We start from the raw sequence: 19,228 nt of genomic DNA on the forward strand, positions 1-19,228 counted from the left end.
TCATATATTACAGATTCACAGGCATTGAACGTAATAATTATGTTCTGTTTTGGTATATATTTGGGGAAGTCAGTTGGATGCTGCGGAACCTAAATTGCTGCACAAACACATTTATCTATGGGGTGACTCAGTCACAGTTCAGAAAACAATTCAAAAGTGCAGTGAAGTATCCACTCACAGCAATTATTCGATTAATTAATAAAGGCATCATATTGTAAATAGCCAGCTGCCTGCTCCTGTGTTTCCACTCCATCAACCAATTGAAGCAAGAACTGATTTTAGACCTACGTAACGCATCCAGAATGAAGAGAGAAGAAACAACAATGGGAATGGGCTATGAGCTGGGTGGGGGGTGGTGGCGTGCTGAGTGGGCCACCGGGCTGGGGAACAGCAGCAAATCAGTGGCAGACACTTCCACTCAGTCGATTTGACACTCTGCACCTTACCTCTGCCCAAAATACAAAATAGAGACAACACAGTGTGGAGCTGGATGAACACAGCTGGCCAAGCAGCATCTCAGGAGCACGAAAGCTGATGTTTCAGGCCTAGGCCCTTCATCAGAGAGGGGGATGGGGAGACTGTTCTGAAATAAATAGGGAGAGAGGGTGAGGTGGACCAAAGATGCCGAGAGGAGAAGATAGGTGGAGAGGACAGTATAGGTGGGGAGGTGGGGAGGGGATAGATCAGTCCGGGGAGGACGGACAGGTCAAGGACGCGGGATGAGGTTAGTAGGTAGGAAATGGAGGTGTGGTTTGAGGTGGGAGGAGGGGATAGGTGAGAGGAAGAACAGGTTAGGGAGGCGGGGAAGAGCTGGGCTGGTTTTGGGATGCAAAGGGGAGAGGGGACGAGCTGGGCTAGTTTTGGGATGCAGTGGGGGCAGGGGAGATTTTGAAGCTGGTGAAGTCCACATTGATACCATTGGGCTGCAGGGTTCCCAAGCGGAATATGAGTTGCTGTTCCTGCAACCTTCAGGTGGCATCATTTTAGCACTGCAGGAGGCCCATGATTGACATGTCATCTGAGGAATGGGAGGGGGAGTTGAAATGGTTCGCGACTGGGAGGTGCAGTTGTTTATTGCGAACCGAGCGGAGATGTTCTGCAAAGCGGTCCCCAAGCCTCCACTTGGTTTCCCCAATGTAGAGGAAGCCACACCAGGTACAGTGAATGCAGTATACCACATTGGCAGATGTGCAGGTGAATATCTGCTTGATATGGAAAGTCATCTTGGGGCCTGGGATAGGGGTGAGGGAGGAGGTGTGGGGGCAAGTGTATCACTTCCTGCAGTTGCAGGGGAAGGTGCCGGGTGTGGTGGGATTGGAGGGGAGTGTGGAGCGGACAAGAGAGTCCCAGAGACGTGGTCTCTCTGGAAGGCAGACACGGGAGGTGCAGCTTGATGTGGGAGGAAGGGATGGGTGAGAGGAAGAACAGGTTAGGGAGGCAGAGACAGGCTGGACTGGTTTTGGGATGCAGTGGTGGGAGGGGATGAGCTGGGCTGGTTGTGTGATGCAGTGGGTGGAGGGGACGAACTGAGCTGGTTTTGGGATGCGGTGGGGGAAGGGGAGATTTTGTAGCTGGTGAAGCCCACATTGATACCATTGGGCTGCAGGGTTCCCAAGCGGAATATGAGTTGCTGTTCCTGCAACCTTCGGGTGGCATCATTGTGGCACTGCAGGAGGCCGATGATGGACATGTCATCTAAAGAATGGGAGGGGGGAGTTAAAATGGTTCACAACTGGGAGGTACAGTTGTTTATTGCGAACCGAGCGGAAGTATTCTGCAAAGCAGTCCCCAAGCCTCCGCTTGGTTTCCCCAATGTAGAGGAAGCCACACCGGGTACAATGGATACAGTATACCACATTGGCAGATGTGCAGGTGAACCTATGCTTAATATGGAAAGTCATCTTGGGGCCTGGGATGGGGGTGAGGGAGGAGGTGAGGGAGCAAGTGTAGCACTGCCTGCAGTTGCAGGGGAAGGTGCCGGGTGTGGTGGGGTTGGAGGGCACTGTGGAGCGAACAAGGAGGTCACGGAGAGAGTGGTCTCTCCGGAAGGCAGACAAGGGTCCATTCCCTATTCCCAATTCCTCCGCCTCCGCCGCATCTGCTCCCAGGATGAAGCATTCCACTCCCACACATCCCAGATGTCCAAGTTCTTCAAGGATCGCAACTTTCCCCCGACAGTGGTTGAGAACGCCTTTGAACGCGACTCCCGCATTTCCCGCAACACATCCCTCACACCCTGCGACCACCACATCCGCCCAAAGAGGATCCTCCTCGCAGTAGGGGAAGGGGAGATTTTGAAACTGGTGAAGTCCACATTGATACCATTAGGCTGCAGGGTTCCCAGGCGGAATATGAGTTGCTGTTCCTGCAACCTTCGGGTGGCATCATTGTGGCACTGCAGGAGGCCCATGATGGACATGTCATCTAGAGAATGGGAGGGGGAGTGGAAATGGTTTGCGACTGGGAGGTGCAGTTGTTTGTTGTGAACTGAGCGGAGGTGTTCTGCAAAGCGGTCTCCAAGCCTCCGCTTGGTTTCCCCAATATAGAGGAAGCCACACCGGGTACAGTGGATGTAGTATACCACATTGGCAGATGTGCAGGTGAACCTCTGCTTAATGTGGAATGTCATCTTGTGGCCTGGGATAGGGGTGAGGGAGGAGGTGTGGGGGCAAGTGTAGCATTTCCTGCGGTTGCAGGGGAAGGTGCCGGGTGTGGTGGGGTTGGAGGGCAGTGTGGAGCGAACAAGGGAGTCACAGAGAGAGTGGTCTCTCCGGAAAGCAGACAGGGGTGGGACTGCATCCCTAAACCAGCCCAGTTCGTCCCCTCCCCCCACTGCTCTAGGTAGATTGGGGTGCGGCTTGGGGTGGGAGAAAGGGATGGGTGAGAGGAAGAACCGGTTAGGGAGGCAGAGACAGGTTGGACTGGTTTTGGGATGCAGTGGGTGGAGGGGAAGAGCTGGGCTGGTTGTGTGGTGCAGTGAGGGGAGGGGACGCACTGGGCTGGTTTAGGGATGCAGTAGGGGAAGGGGAGATTTTGAAACTGGTGAAGTCGACATTGATACCATTAGGCTGCAGAGTTCCCAAGCGGAATATGAGTTGCTGTTCCTGCAACCTTCGGGTGGCATCATTGTGGCACTGCAGGAGGCCCATGATGGACATGTCATTTAGAGAATGGGAGGGGGAGTGGAAATGGTTTGTGACTGGGAGGTGCAGTTGTTTGTTGTGAACCGAGCGGAGGTGTTCTGCAAAGCGGTCTCCAAGCCTCCGCTTGGTTTCCCCAATGTAGAGGAAGCCACACCGGGTACAGTGGATGCAGTATACCACATTGGCAGATGTGCAGGTGAACCTCTGCTTAATGTTGGGGCCTGGCATAGGGGTGAGGGAGGAGGTGTGGGGGCAAGTATAGTATTTCCTGCGGTTGCAGGGGAAGGTGCCGGGTGTGGTGGGGTTGGAGGGCAGTGTGGAGTGAACAAGGGAGTCACGGAGAGAGTGGTCTCTCCGGAAAGCAGACAGGGGTGGGGATGGAAAAATGTCTTGGGTGGTGGGGTCGGACTGCATCCCTAAACCAGCCCAGTTCGTCCCCTCCCCCCACTGCACCACACAACCAGCCCAGCTCTTCCCCCCCACCCACTGCATCCCAAAACCAGTCCAACCTGTCTCTGCCTCCCTAACCGGTTCTTCCTCTCACCCATCCCTTCCTCCCACCCCAAGCCACACCCCCATCTACCTACTAACCTCATCCCACCTCCTTGACCTGTCCGTCTTCCCTGGACTGACCTATCCCCTCCCTACCTGCCCATCTATACTCTCTCCACCTATCTTCTTTTCTCTCCATCTTCGGTCCGCCTCCCCCTCTCTCCCTATTTATTCCAGTTCCCTCTCCCCATCCCCCTCTCTGTTGAAGGGTCTCGGCCCGAAACATCAGCTTTTGTGCTCCTGAGATGCTGCTTGGCCTGCTGTGTTCATCCAGCCTCACATTTTATTATCTTGAGATCTGGGTGATTTGTGTGTGGGACCTGAATAGATCTGAATGGATTTGGAGATATTTACATAGATTTGTATATTAGTGTCACAGGTCATTAAATAAATCTTAGTTAAGAATAGTCTGTTTAATTAGGTGAAATTTAAAGTGAGGGAAATGGTTCTTCATTTTGCTGAAGAGGGTGTGGGATTTGAAGATTGTTGCAAATTTGGCAAGAAAGTTTAGAAAGACAGAGGGAGGTATGTTTTTAGAACTGGTAAGCAGGTTATATTTGGGTTTAACAAAAGATAAAAGGAAATCTGAAATTATAATGGAGTTAGTCATGCACTTCGGTAAATCAGAGGAGCAGGTAAGTGCAATGGAGTTAGAAAAAACTTACACTGCAAATAATACAACTGGAGTTAGAGAATGAAAGGAAGGCAAGACAGCTTGAATTACAGTTACAAGGAGGGAAACAGAGAGAAGTGGGGAAAGAAGAAAGGGGAAGAATGTTTGAGCTGGAAATGATGAAGTTAGAACTTGAAGCAAGAAAGACTTCAAATGGCAGAAGGATAAGTACTTGACAGAAGCGAGGAAGAGGAATCACATCACAGTCAAAGATATCTTAGAGATATGTACAAATGTTTAAAACATTGCCAAAATATGATGAAAGAAATGTAGAAGCCATTTTTCATTCCATTTGTGAAACTGGCTGGACAGATGAATTAGCCAGAGGATATGTGTGTAATGTTAATTCAGGCGATGTTGGTAGACAAGGGTTAGTGAGATGGTTACAGCACTGTCAGACAAGGTGTCAAGAGATTATGAAGAGGTTAAACAGGCTATTTGGAGTGCCAAAGAATTGGTACCAGAGGCATCTAGACAGTGGTTCAGAAACATAAAGAAGGAATCAGGTCAGATTTATGGTGAGTTTGAAAAAAATAACAGAGCAACTTTGATATATGGGAAGAGCATTAAAGATAGAAAAGACATACTACATCTCAGAGAGATTATTCTTCTGCATGAGTTGAAAAACTTACTTGCAGAGATGATAAGAACTCATATTGAGGAGCAGAAAGTTGTCTCGGTAAGAAAAGCTGTAGACATGACGGATGTATATATACTAGTCCCTAAATCGAAATTTAGTTTCAGATAACAATTTCATTCTATGAGGAATAAACATTGTGAAAATGGAAATCCTTTAATGAAAAATAAAAAAAGTTGATAAAGCAGTCTACCACAATTAAAATAAAAAAGAAACCTAAGACAGTGAAAAGGTGGCATGAGGCCTCAAGTGTTTCCATTTCAATAAGGTGGGACACAAAATGTCATAGTGCTTGTAGTTTAAGAAAGGCACTGGGAAAAAGGATGCAGTAAAATATCCTAAACCAGTTGGATTGGGGAGGCAATGGCCTCGTGGTATTATCGCTGGACTGTTCATCTAGAAATGCAGATAATGTTCTAGCAACCCAGGCTGGAATCCTGCCACAGCAGATGGTGGAATTTGAATTCAGTTAAATATCTAGAATTAAGACTATAATAATGACCACAAAACCATTGTGAATTGCTGGAAAAACCCACCTGGTTCCCTGATGCCATTTAGGGATGGAAACTGCCATCCTTACCTGGTCTGACCAGCATGTAACTCCATACCCAGTGGTTGACTCTAAACTGCCCTCTGGGCAATTAGGGATGGGCAATAAATGCTACTTGGCCAGTGATGCTCTAATCTCATGAATGAATTTTTTAAAAGAAATTGTGGTAGTGAGGGAAATCCCAAAAGGAGTCGAGGAGCTGCAGGAGAGTGCACAGCCTCGTCTTGGGCTGGATCGTGAAACAAAGCCCAATCTCTACAAAGACATCACCCCCGTGGGTAAGGGTTACTCAGTAAGAAGGGGGCAAGTGGGGTAGAGAGTAAAGAAGTTACGATATTGAGAGATACAGGAGCTGGTCAGTCTTTAACAGTAAGACATGAAAATATTTGCACTCCTGCTGAAATGTTACCTGAGAGATGGGTAATCTGTGGAAAAGATAGCCAGAGGTTTAGCATTCCCCGATGTTAAGATCAGGTTGGAAAATCCAGTCAAGACTGGGGAAGTGTAGGTGGGAGTGACTGAGAGTGTCAATTCCAGGAAATCAGTTTTTTTGTGTTAGAAATGAGCTGGCAAGAACAGAAGTGGGCATGACTCCCCTTGTCGTGGAGAAGCCAAAGGAAAACCAGGGAACTGAGGAGCAGAAGACAAAAAAAAATTCCTGGAATTTTTCCGGAACGTATGATGACAAGATCTCACAGACAAAGGATAAAGCAAGAGGGGGAAACCAAAGAGAAAATCAAAGCAGTTCAGGTCTACTTAGCTGACATCCCATTTGATGAAATGGTCAAGAAAGAACCTAAACAGGTAGCCGATCAGGCAGGGGTGTTTTGCTTTGAAAGATTACTGGAGTAACATCAAAAAAAAAGACAATAAAAGACCTATATCATAAATCTTACTCAGAAAAGGAATCAGAATGTTTTCCCAAGTGTTATTATTTCAAGGAAAGAATCCTAAGATGAAAATGGAGACCTTGGCAGGATAGTACAGAGCAGACATGGGTTGAAGTGCACCAGATCCTGTTGCCGGTAACATACAGAGAGGAGGTATTCCGGAAGGAGCACGAAAAATTATATGTAGATGGTCATTTCGGCGTCGGGAAGACTCAGGCTAACATTCAAATGGACTTCTATTGTCCTGGTTTGCTTAAGGATGTCGTTGAATTTTGCCGTATCAGTCATACATGTCAGATGATAAGAACGCCTCAGGGAGTAATAAAGCCAGCATTTTTAGTTCCAATTCCAGCATTTGAAGAAACTTTCATGCGGGTAACTGTTGATTCTGTTGTTCCCCTCCATAAAAACAAAAGTGGGAACCAGTACTTGCTTACCATGATGGAACAGTCTACCAGATTTCCAGAGGCCACTCCATTATGAAGTGTCAAAGCAAAAAGGGTTGTGGAAGAGTTGGTTACTTTATTTACACGTTATGGCCCACTGAGGGAGATTCAGTCAGAACAAGTGTCCAATTTTACTGCCAAACTGTTCCAGGGGGCCGTGGGTAGTTCAGACATCAAACACTTTAAATCGAGTGTGTACTACCCTCAATTTCAGCGAGCATCGGAAAGGTGGAATCAGATCCTTAAAAAAGCATGCTGAGGGCTTATTCCCAGGGTTGCCCAAATGATTGGGATAAAGTTATCCCATTTATATTGTTTGCCATTAGAAATGCCCCAAATGAATCGATTCAGTTTACTCCATTTGAGTTGATATTCAGACACGAAATAAGACAGGCTTTAAAATTAATTAGGGAATAGTTGATAGGTCCAAAGTCAGAGATGGCAGAGTTAGATTTTTTTATCTGAGATGAAAAAAAGATTATACAGAGTTGACGAATTAACTGGATTAATTCTAGAGGTGGCACAGCATTTGGTGATTAAGAAACAGATAAGAAATCTAAAATTTGGATGTTTGCCCATGCGGATAAAGTATTGGTGCTGTTGCTAGAAGTAGGAGACCCCTTGAAAGCAAGGTATAGTGGTCCCTGTCAGATTAAGAAAAAGTTCAGTCAGGTGCTCTATCTGGTAAAGTTTCCAGATATGAAGAAGCTTCATTAGGTATTTCATGTGAATATGTTGAAGCCCTACTATGACAGGGACAGGAAACTGGATAAACAGGTACTGGCTTCTGTCCCTCAGAGTGAGGAATCACCATCTGAATCAATTGATTTTGATGTGCCTCAATGTAAATCAAACAATGAGAAAGTACTGAGAGAATGAGATGGGATAGTGAGCTTTCTGTCTCAGGAACAGAGGGCTGAATTGAAAGACTTGTTGCAGAAATATGAGGGCATTGGTGAAAATAGAATGGGGAGGAGTCGTACTATAGTACATGAGATTGAAGTATGGAATATTGTTCCACTAAAACAAGACCTCTTCAGGCTTAATCCTCTTAAAGGCACACAGATGCAGAAAGAATTGGAAGCCATACTCCAAAAAGGCGTCATTGACCCAAGTCAAAGTGAGTGGAGGTTGCTGATCATCTTGGTTTAAAAGCCTGGTGGTACTCAACGGCTCTGTGTGGATTATCAGAACGTCAATACTGTAAGTAAGTTGGACTCATACCTAATAAAATGAGGCTCTGATGAAGGGTCTAGGCCCAAAACATCAGCTTTTGTGCTCCTGAGATGCTGCTGGGCCTGCTGTGTTCATCCAGTCTCACATTTTATTATCTTGGATTCTCCAGCATCTGCAGTTCCCATTGTCACATGGACTCATACCTAATGCCAAGGCTAGAAAATGTTGGACAAGCCATGTCTATCACCTACTTGTACTTACTCAATGGTTACGGGAAAAAGTTTCTGCATTTGTGACACCAAATGGGCTGTATCAATTTAACGTAATGGCTTTTTGTATGAAGAATGCAACCACCACATTTCAAAAACTTATGAGCAGAGTTGTGGCAGGGTTGAATAATTGTGCTGTCTGTAGATGATGTTGTGATCTTTAGTCATTCATAGAAAGATCACGTGGTGTATTTGGCACAGTTCTTTGAAGCATTACGGGAGGCAAAACTGATTATAAACCTGGCAAAGACAGAAAGCAGAAGTGACGTTCTTGGGACAGAACATTCAACATGGAAGGATGGTTCCGAGGAACAGAAAGACAAAGGTCATCAACAGATTTCCAAGACTGTCCTTGAAGAAAGAAGTACTTGGGGCTGAGTAGGTTTTACTGGAAGTTTGTGCTGAATTTTAGTAGTGTACTGGCAGTGCTGACAGATTTGCGAAAGAAGGGCACAAAATTTCAGTGTGCAGAACAATACCAGGAGGAATTTAGAACTTAAAAGCTGCATTAGCCACCACACCAGTTTGAGCTACACCAAATTTCTTGAACTCTTTAAAGTCACTATTAATGCCAGTGATATAAGGGTTGGAGCAAAAACAAAAGTTGCTGGAAAACCTCAACAGGTCCGGCAAAATCAGAGTTAACTTTTTGTGTCCAATTACCCTTCCTCAGAGTTGATGGCGGCTGGGAAAACATCAGTTCCTGTGCAGAAAAATGGACGGAGGATTGCGTACGGAGTAAATGATAGGATAGAGGCTAAAGAGAGAGAAGGACAGTTGGACAGACAAGGAGGTGATAACAATAAGGCTGGGAGGGTGAACGGTTGTTAATGGGAGCTATTAGTGAATAATAACAGTACTATGTAATGGCCGACTATGTGGTAACAAGGCCTGGTGTGTGGGGTGGGGGGCTGGGATCTGGGAGAGTTTAGGCCCTAAAATTGTTTAACTCGATATTGAGTCCAGAGGGCTGTCGGGTCCCCAAGTAGAAAATGAGATGTTGCTCTTCTAGTTTGCTTCGAGCTTCGCTGGAACACTACAGCAAACCAGAGCCAGACATGTTGGTCAGGGAACAGTGTGGTGCTTTAAAGTGGCAGGTAACAGGTTGTTCAGGGTCTTTGCTGTGAGCAGAATGTAGATGTTCTGTGAAGCAGTCAGCTAGTCTACACTTCCTTTCCCCCATGTAGAGGAGACCACATTGTGAGCAGCAAATGCAGTTGACTAGATTCTGGGAAGTGCAGGTGAAGTGTTGCTTCCCCTGGAAGGTATGTTTGAGTCCGTGGATACTGGGGAGAGGGGAGGCAAATGGGCAGGTGTTGCACTTTCACCGGTTATCGGGGAAGGTGCTGTATGGCTGTGGGGGATGGCATTGGAGTGAAGGAAGTGATGACCAGGTTGTTCCGAAGAGAAATGTCCCTGCTGAAGGCGGACAAGGGAGGGGAGGGGGATATGTGTCTGGTGGTGGCATCCTGCTGGAGGTAGCAGAAATGGTGCCTGATGATCTTCTGGATGTGGGCATGTGGGTTGATAGGTAAGGTCAAGTGGAACCCTATTGTTGTAATGGGAGGGAAGAGAAGGGGTGAGGGCAAAATTGCGGAAGCTGGACCAGACACAGTTGAGGGCCCTGTCTACCATGGAGCTGGGGAATTCTCAGTTGAAGTAGAAGGTGGACATTTCAGAGGTTCCCTTGTTGAAGTTGGCCACATCAGAACATATTCAATGGAATTAGAAGAACTGAGAGAAGGGATTGGAGTCTTTACAGAAAGTGGGTTGTGAGGATATATAGACCAGGAAGCTGTGGGAGTCAGTGGGTTTGTAATGGATATTTGTGTGACACCTGTCCCCAGGAATAGAAACAGAAATGTCCAGGAAGGGAAGGGAGGAGTTAGAGATAGACCAGGTGCAAGTGGGGGCAGGCTGGAAATTGGAGGCGAAATTGATGAAGTTTTCCAATTTCAGACTAGAGAGAAAGAGTTGTGGCTGGGAATGTTCCACGTACCCCACAAAGAGACAGGTATAACTCGGGCCCATGCAGGTGCCTGTAGCTACACCTGAAGAAAATAAAAGGAGTTAAAAGAGAAGTTGTTGAGGGTGAGGAGAAGCTCGGCCAAGTGGAGGAGTCTGGTGGTGGGAGGAGAGGGTTCAGGTCTTTGCTCCAGGAAGAAGAAGACAGCCCTAAGACCCTCCTGGTGGGGAATGGATGTGTAAAGGAATTACATGTTCATGGTAAAGAGGAGGCAGCTGGAACCGACAAACTGAAGTTTTTAAACCTGCATAAGACTTCAGAGGAATCATGGATGTACATGGCTTGGACCAGGAGACAGAAGACTGAGTCAAGGTAGGAAGAGATAAGCTCTGTGGGGCAGGAGCAGGCTGAAACAATGGGTCTGCCAGGACGGTCTCATTTGTGGATTTTTGGGAGGAGGGAGAAGCAAGCTGGAAGGAGCTGTGGCATATCAGCTTGGAAGCAGAGTGGGGGAAGATCACTGAATGAAACAAGATTAGTTACTGTAGTAGATACCATAGCATGATGTGTCATGGTCCAGGGGGAGATAGGAGGAGGTATCTGAGAGCTAGTGCTCAACCTTTGCAAGGTAGATTTCAGCTCGCCTGACTACAACAGCATCACCTTATCGGCAGGGTTAATAACACAGTCAGGGTTAGATATGAGTGTATGGACGACAGTCATTTGGGCAGGACATAGGTTAGGTTTGGTGCGGCAAGCAGAGAAATTGAGGCGATTAATATCACGTTGACAGTTCTCAATGAACAGATCGAGTGTACCTGCATCCCCCGTTAACAAATTTCGGGCACAGCACGTCACCAAACTCTTGTTCCACCATCTGCGCCTCCATGCTCATTTCTTCAGACAAGGGTCCCCTTCCTGTCCCACCGACCCACAGGAGTACATTTATTGTGGGTCCTATATACCTTTGGGTTTTGGCAACAGCAGATCTACTGGTCATAATAATCAATGTAATAGTGTGTCATATTTTCAGTTATAACTTTTCATTTTCATTTCTCTACCATATTTCTGTGTGTAAATTAGTTCTACATCTTACAGCTGTGACACTAGATTTGTCAACTTGGTTCACTAACTTCTTCACATTTGACCGATTTGCTGTTATCTGCTGCTGGAAGTTGAAAGCAAGATATTGTACTGAGAGGACAGCAGATGTAGTTATAAGATTTTTCACTTTCTTGACCTTATTCAAGAACATCCTATGGTTCTTTGCTTATAGCCATGAGAAAGGTGCATTGGGGGGCGCCAGCCCAATGGAGCTTTCTTTTCATCATCTTGGGGAGTTTGGCTTCCTTTTACTTTAATCGCTGTTTGTGTTTAATTTTTTGACAATCTGGCACATTGCATTGGCAAGTGGAGCATGGAGTCTCAGGTCTAATAGAACAGAGAGAAAGTCTGATGCAGAGGTAGCAAATCGAAGGACATTGATCACTTTACTCTTCACTAATCAGGAAGCTTCTCCCTGCTGTGGCTGACAGCTGTCATTTGTTTTATAACCACCAGAATAGTAAATGTTAATTTTTGCAGAGGAGACCGCACAAACCCTGAATATATTGCCACTGAGACAGTGTTTTTGTTGAAGTTTTTGAGTTCCTGCCTGAACACATTCATTTATGCAGCTATCCAGAGGAATTTCAGAGAAGAGTTGAAAAAGATGCTGCGATATCTCAGGCACTGGATTTAAGGTTTGTCAAAGCATTACAGAAATATCATCTTAGCACTACAGAAATAGCATCTTCTGCACAAATCCAAAAGATTTAACGTGATTTTTATTGCAGTATGGGATGGAAATTTCTCATGTGTCAATTACATTACTTTTTTTCAAGTATGTGAAACTGGTGAAAATGTTATCATTGGGGCCTTCTTGGAGAGACATGAAAAGAAATAATAAAATGGAATATTTGTTCACTGAAACATAGTTACTTGGTGAAAGAAAGCTTGTTGTTTGTTTCTAATATGAATTTCGCCCAGTGAGATACATCCAATGAAAATATGCAAGTGACTGTAAAAATTTCAGAGGCAATTCCTACTTATGTTTAGGTGTCAGGGTCCTATCAGAGGCTGGGAGAATTCCAAACTATACACTTGTTCAAAAAGGTTGCAAAGTTACACCATAAAGCTTATCAGGTTGTTTAAACCTCAGCAGTGAAGAAGCTTTTGGAAGTCTTAATTCGAGACAAAATTAATCGTAACCGGGAAAATGCCTGTTATTTAAGGAAATCCAGCATGTATTTAGGAAGAGTATATTGCTGCTGAGTGACTTCATGAAAGTTTTGTTTCAAGTAACTGTTCTTCTTTTCTTAATCATACAGATTGGTGGTGATCCAGAAATTGAGTGAGGCCTATGTGAAGTGAAGCACAACTGACTTTGCAGGAAATATGGAGCTAATAGAAAGATGAGTTCAAGAGCACCATGTACACAAATTTAGCCCAATGATAGGAAACTGAAAGTAACTGTTCAACGTTACTACTTTTACTTTGAGAACAAGGCCAAGTTTTAGAGTTATCCTCAACAGTTGTACTCCGACTGCAGTTTCTCATGGTACATATTAATGTGACAGACCTTAGTGTGCAGGATGGAGTTTTGAATTCTGGAGACAATAAGAATTTGGGAATTGTTTGGAACTGTGAGCAATACAGAGTCGAACTTCTTACAGCCATGAACAAATCAGTGGAACAGACAGAAGAGAGTCAATGCCATTTCATTCAGAAATGTGTGAATTCATATCTCTGGTGAGAAATGGAACTCAGAAAGCTCGGGTTTAAAAAATAAGAAACAAGATGCAATTCTATAGAAGGTGAAAGAGCAGAGCAAGCTGAGTACAGAAATTTAAGAATTATTGAAAGGAGCAGGAAACCTTCCGGGAACAATGATATCTTGTCTCACTGGGGTATCCAGCTGCAAGTGACATCATCACAAAGTCATTATTTTAATAAATACGCTGAATTCCCACGTTTACCATTCTTATAGGCCCAGGTTAAAAGCAAGCACAGCCCACGTTTCTGCACTTAAAAGAGCTTACAATTTATGACAATATTTAGGCTCTGGTAACAGGTATACTGTTATAAACAGTTGACGTATACACTGTACTATTTAAAAGTCTCGGTCTGTTAACAATTCGCTCTCATACGACAACACAAAGTCAGGCACAGACAGGGAAAAGGGAATGCGGTCATTATGAACAGAGGGGAAACTGGGAAAGCTGGTCAACATCTCTGTTCACAGGATATGCTGAGAGTGTTGTGATTTTCAAAATGCTGTTGCTCAGTCTTCCTTTGCTGAATGCTTCCAACTGTTTGCAATACACACAGAGTGATTGGTTCAATGTAAAAGCACTGAATAAGTAAAAGTCCAAGCTTATCACAATGCTGGGAAAAAAATGGAATAATTTTTACAGGCTGTTCAGTCAGTTGGGAGTCATGTCAAGAGTCTTACAGAAAGTAAACAAGGCAAAACAGTTCGAAATCGCAAACAAGTGGGAGTTGGGTGACCTCATGTCTGCGAGGGAAGGAGAGATATTTGTGCCAAACGCACATCATTTACAATTGCCAGGGATGCCATCAGAATATGTAGAAATGGATAAAAATCAATTGAAAATGAAGAAGCTTGAACATGACAAGGGAATGAAATGGTTAGAATGACAAATAAAATGGAGGAAAAAGAAAACGAGAGGAAGGCCCTAGCAGAAGAAAGTGAAAAGAGACTAAGAACAAGGTGAGGAAGAGAGAAGCTAAGGAGAAAGGGAGGGATTTTGAATTTCAAAAGTAGGAACTTATTTCAAAATGGCTGAGGTAGACTAAACATAGGAATAGTGATTAAACAAATGATGGCAAGGAATGCACCACAGCCTAAGGCCCGTGGGGATCTGTTTAATTATGTTTAACAGTTGCCGAAACTCGACTGGAAGGATGTCAAACACTTCTTCATTTCATTCTTGGAAGTGGCTAAACAAATGAAGTGACTGGAGACTATGTGGATATTGTTGATCCAAACAAAGGTAGCAGATAGAGTTAGTGATGAATTTGCATTATTAGCAGAGGTAGTACCTGGGGAGGACAATGGTGTGAAAATGCCACATTAAATGCATATGATCTAGTACCAGAAGCCTACAGGCAACGTTTCAGGAACCTAAGGAGGGAACCTGTTGAAACACACATTGAGTTTGAAAGGATCAAGCAAAGTCTTTCCACAAGTGAATAAGACCATCGGAAACAGATCAAGCATTTGATGCTCTTAGAAAGATGATTATTTTAAAGGAGGTCAAAAATTCAGTGCCTGAAGTGTGAAGAACTCATGTGGGAAAGCACAGAGTTAAAATTGCAAGAATATCAGTGGAAATGGCTGATGCTTGTGATTTGGTTCATAAATCAAAATTTGGCTTCCGATATCAATTTCAGTATGTAAGGGACAGAATTTGGGGAAAGAGAAATCCTCAGGCTGCAAGAGAAAATGAGATCTCATTGAGGATAGGAAAAATAGCTTACCGTAGGGTAAAAAGGAAAGCCAGTGGGGGAAAGAGAATTGGAAACAAAAAAGCTCAGGTGTTTTCTCTGCAGTAAGGAACGTTGAATGAGGTTGCAGCATTGGTGACTGAGACAAAGCACCGGGAAGACAGATGTCGGAAAACATGATAAACCAGTGAATTTTACTGAAGTGGTAAAGGAAAGAACAGTGAATACTAAAATAAAACTGCGACAGAATGTACATCCTGTTCAGGAGTATGCTGAGAAGAAAATGCCAGATTGAAAGAATTTACATGTGAGTGTGAGGTCTACTCACATATGCCAAGAGAAGGAAAGAAAGAAATCATTTTATTTTCAAGATCTACGGGAGCATTGAGGTCTTTGGTGGTGAGAGATGAGGAGGTACATAATTCAGAGGGCACAATGCAAGAGAAGTGTGACAATATGTGCAATTTTATTATATGAAGTTGCAGAGTTCGGTGAAAATTGTCGTGCTGGTACTAGTACAAGAGAAACTCTCTTCCAGGAATACAACTTGTCCTTGGTAATAATACAGCTGGATCTCTGATGGAAGTGATGCCTACTGTGGTTGAAAAGCCAGTGGGAAATCAGGCAAGAGAGGTATTACAGGATGTATAACCAGAGATTTTTCTTGACAGTGTGGAAAATGATCACAAACACATTGTTCAAAGCAGGGGGAGAAATAAAAGAACAAAGATTACGTAACTAAAATACAAGTATCAGAGACATTTCTGATGAAATAGTTGAGAAAAAAAGAAAGAACAATTGGGGAACAAAGTAGTTCTTTCTTACTTCAGAGAACTGAACTGAATTAGATGTAAGATGAACAGAAGTATGAAAAGCTCAAGTAGTTGCATTAAAATCATATGCTGAAGGAGAATCTACTTGTATCCCAGAATATTATGATCTTGAAAACAAAATCTTTTTAACTAAATGCAGACAATCACATATTCAGATGGATGAAAAATGGGCAGTAGTTCATCAATTTGTCTTACAAGTAGGTTGGAGTAAAGACGTGTTGTGGGTGGCAAATGAATGAGTGGGTACCAAAGGAAGATGGTACAGGGAGGATGGGACAACCATGACTGACTAAGGAAGTCAGGGATAGCATAAAAGCAAAAGAGAAGCACATAATGTGGCAAAGGGCAGTGGGAAACCAGACGACTAGAAAGCTTACAAACACCAACAGAGGGCAAGAAAAAAAACAAATAAGTCAGGAGAAGATCAAATATGAGGGTAAGCTAGCCAATAATATACATGAAGACTGTAGGGGTTTCTTTAGATATATAAAGGGCAAAAGAGAGGCAAAAGTGGACATTGGACCACTGGAAAATGATGGTGGAGAGCTAATAGTGGGTAACAAGGAATGGCGGAGGAACTGATTAATTACTTCGCATCAGTCTTCATGGTGGAAGACACGAGTAATGTCCCAAAAATTCAACAGTCGGGGGCAGAGCTGAGTATGGTGGCCATCACCAAGGAAAAGGTGCCAGTAAAACTGATTGGCCTGAAGGTGGATAAATCACTTGGACTAGATGGACTACACCACAGAGTTCTAAAGAAGGTAACTGAAGAGATATTGGAAGCATTGGTAGTGATCTTTCAGGAATCGCTAGAGTCAGGGAGGACCCCGGTGAACTGGAAAATCACTGACATGACACACCTGTTTAAAAATGGAATATGGCAAAAAATGGAAAATTATAGGCTGATTCATCTAACATCAGTTGTGGGTAACGTTTTGGAGTCCATTGTAAAGGATGAGATTCCTGAATATTTGGAAGTGTATCATAAAATAGGGCAAAGTCAGCATGGTTTCATCAAGTGGAGGTCTTGCCTGACAAATCTGCTGGATTCTTTGAGGAAATAACGAGCAGGGCAGACCAAAGAGAGGCAATGGATGTTATCTACCTGGACTTCAAGAAGGCGTTCAATAAGGTGTCGCACAGGAGGCTGCTGAGTAAGATAAGGGCCCACAGTGTAAGAGGCAAGGTGCTAGCATGGCTGTCTGGCAGAAAGGAGAGAGTAGGGATAAAGGATTCTTTCTCAGGATGGCAGTCAGTGATGAGTGGTGTTTCACAAGTGTCAGTGATGGGACAAAACTTTTTATTTCATACACTAATGATCTAGATGAAGGAACTGTGGGCATTCTGGCTAAGTTTGAAGATGATACAAAGATGGATGGAGGAACAGGTGGTATTGAGGAGCTGGGGAGGCTGCAGAAGGATTTGGACAGGTTAGGAGAATGGGCAAAGAAGTGGACGATGGAGTACAATGTGGGAAAGTGTGAGATCATGCACTGTGGTAACAGAATAAAAGCATGAAAAAATCCTTAAAGGGGGGAAAATTCAAAAGTCTGAAGTGCAAACAGAGTTGGTAGTTCTTGTCCAGGATTCTCTCAAGGTAAATGTGCAGGTTGACTCAGCAGTCAGGAAGGCAAATGCAATGTTGACATTTATGTTGAGAGGACTTGAATACAAAAACAGGGATGTGCCATTGAGGCTTTATAAGGCTCTAGTCAGGCCACATTTAGAGTGTTGTGTACTGTTTTGGGTCTCATATCTCAGGAAGGATGTAATGATACTGGATCTGATTCAGAAGAGGTTCACGAGAATGGTCCCAAGAATGGAAAGCTTAACATATTAGTAACATTTGAGGACTCTGGGACTATATTAATTAGAATTTAGAAGGATAAGTGGGGATATAATTGAAACTTTCAAAATACTGAATGGCCTGGACAAAGTGGATGCTGGGGGGATGCTTCTGTTATGACAAGAGGCGAGGAACCCAGGACACAGCCTTAGAGTAAAGGGAAGACCTTTTTGAGTGGCGGTAAGAAGAAACTTCTTCAGCCAGAGAGTGGTGAATCCATGGAATTCACTGCCACAGAAGGCTGTGGTGGCCAGGTCATTGAGTACAGTTAAGACTGAGGTAGACAGGTTCTTGATTATCAAGGGGATGAAGGGTTACGGGGAGAAAGCAGGGGAATGGGGTTGAGGAAATTATCAGCCATGATTGAATGGTGGAGCAGACTTGATCCACCGAATGGCCTAATTTCTGCTCCTATGTCTTATGGTCTTGTAGTAAGTTCTTCAGAACTTTGTATGTTTCAATGAGATTCTCATTTTCTGAGTTCTGGTCATCAGACCAATTTACTCAAGACACTCAGCATAGGTCAACCCGATCATTTCAGGAACGAGTTTTCTTGACCCTTTTGTTGCATCACGTTGAAAGCAACTATCTCACTTCTTAATTATGGAGACCAAAACTGCATGTAGTAATCAGCGTGTCATTCTTCTCTTTCAAAAGAATTTATTTTTGCAAAATCTAGTGGAAATCTCTTGTGATGTGTTTTTCTTTTCAATCCATTTCCTCTCACCCAATCCTCAAGGGCTGACACCCTCATCTCACCTCTGGGATTTAGATTTTTGTTTGTCCATGTTTAAAGCACGGTCATGATAGGGTGGGGAGCAGAGTCCGTCTCATGTCACGCGTTGACAGTGTAACAAAGCTGTGGCTGGTATTCTCAATGTAAAGATGGGAGTTTCACCCTCACAAGGACTGTGCGGTGGTCACTCTGACTGATACTGTAATGGACAGAATCATGTGTAGCCTTAGAATATTAAAGATGAGGTCAAATACGTTTCTCTCCCCGGCTCGTTCGTTTCCTCACCAACTGCTACAGATCCAGGGTAGAACCTATGTCGTTTCGAACTGATCTGAAGTGTTGCTGCTGAGCCAGTCTTGGTGATGAATAGTGACATCCCAACAAAGAGTATACTGAGTGCCTTTGCCACCCTCGGGATTTCCTCCAAGTTTTGTTTAACATTGAGAAGTGTTGCTGGATCAACCGAGGGAGGACGGGACGTTGTAAACAGCAGAAAGTTTCCTCACTGATATTTAGTCTGAAGTCATCAGACTTCATGAAGTTCCGAACTTGTAGCAGCCTCCCAGGCCAAATCCCTGCACACTGTACATCACCCTGCCGCCCACGTCAGCTGAGCCTGTCCTGCAAGTGGGACAGGACGTACCTGTGGATGTCGATGGCGGTATTTGGGAAATTATGTGTGAGCTACGATTCAGTGAGTATAACTGTAAGAGACTGTTGCTTGACTTGCCCTTGAGACCGCTCTCGCAATGTTGGCAGCAGCCCCGAGATGCTGCTGACAAGATTTTGCAGGGTCGACCGGTTTGTTTCGGACATTGTCTTTTCCGGTTACCAGGTCAATGCCAAGTGCCACGTCTGGTTTTATTTCTTTGTTGAGGCTTCGTTGCGATAAATATCTCTGATGGCTGCAAAGCCTGTTTAGAAAGCAGTGGGCAGTCAATCACATTACTGTGGATCTGGAGTCACACGTAGATCAGACACGGTGATGGTAGCTGATGT

This window comes from Stegostoma tigrinum, chromosome 47 (genome assembly GCF_030684315.1).
Source record: "Stegostoma tigrinum isolate sSteTig4 chromosome 47, sSteTig4.hap1, whole genome shotgun sequence".
NCBI lineage: Eukaryota > Metazoa > Chordata > Chondrichthyes > Orectolobiformes > Stegostomatidae > Stegostoma > Stegostoma tigrinum.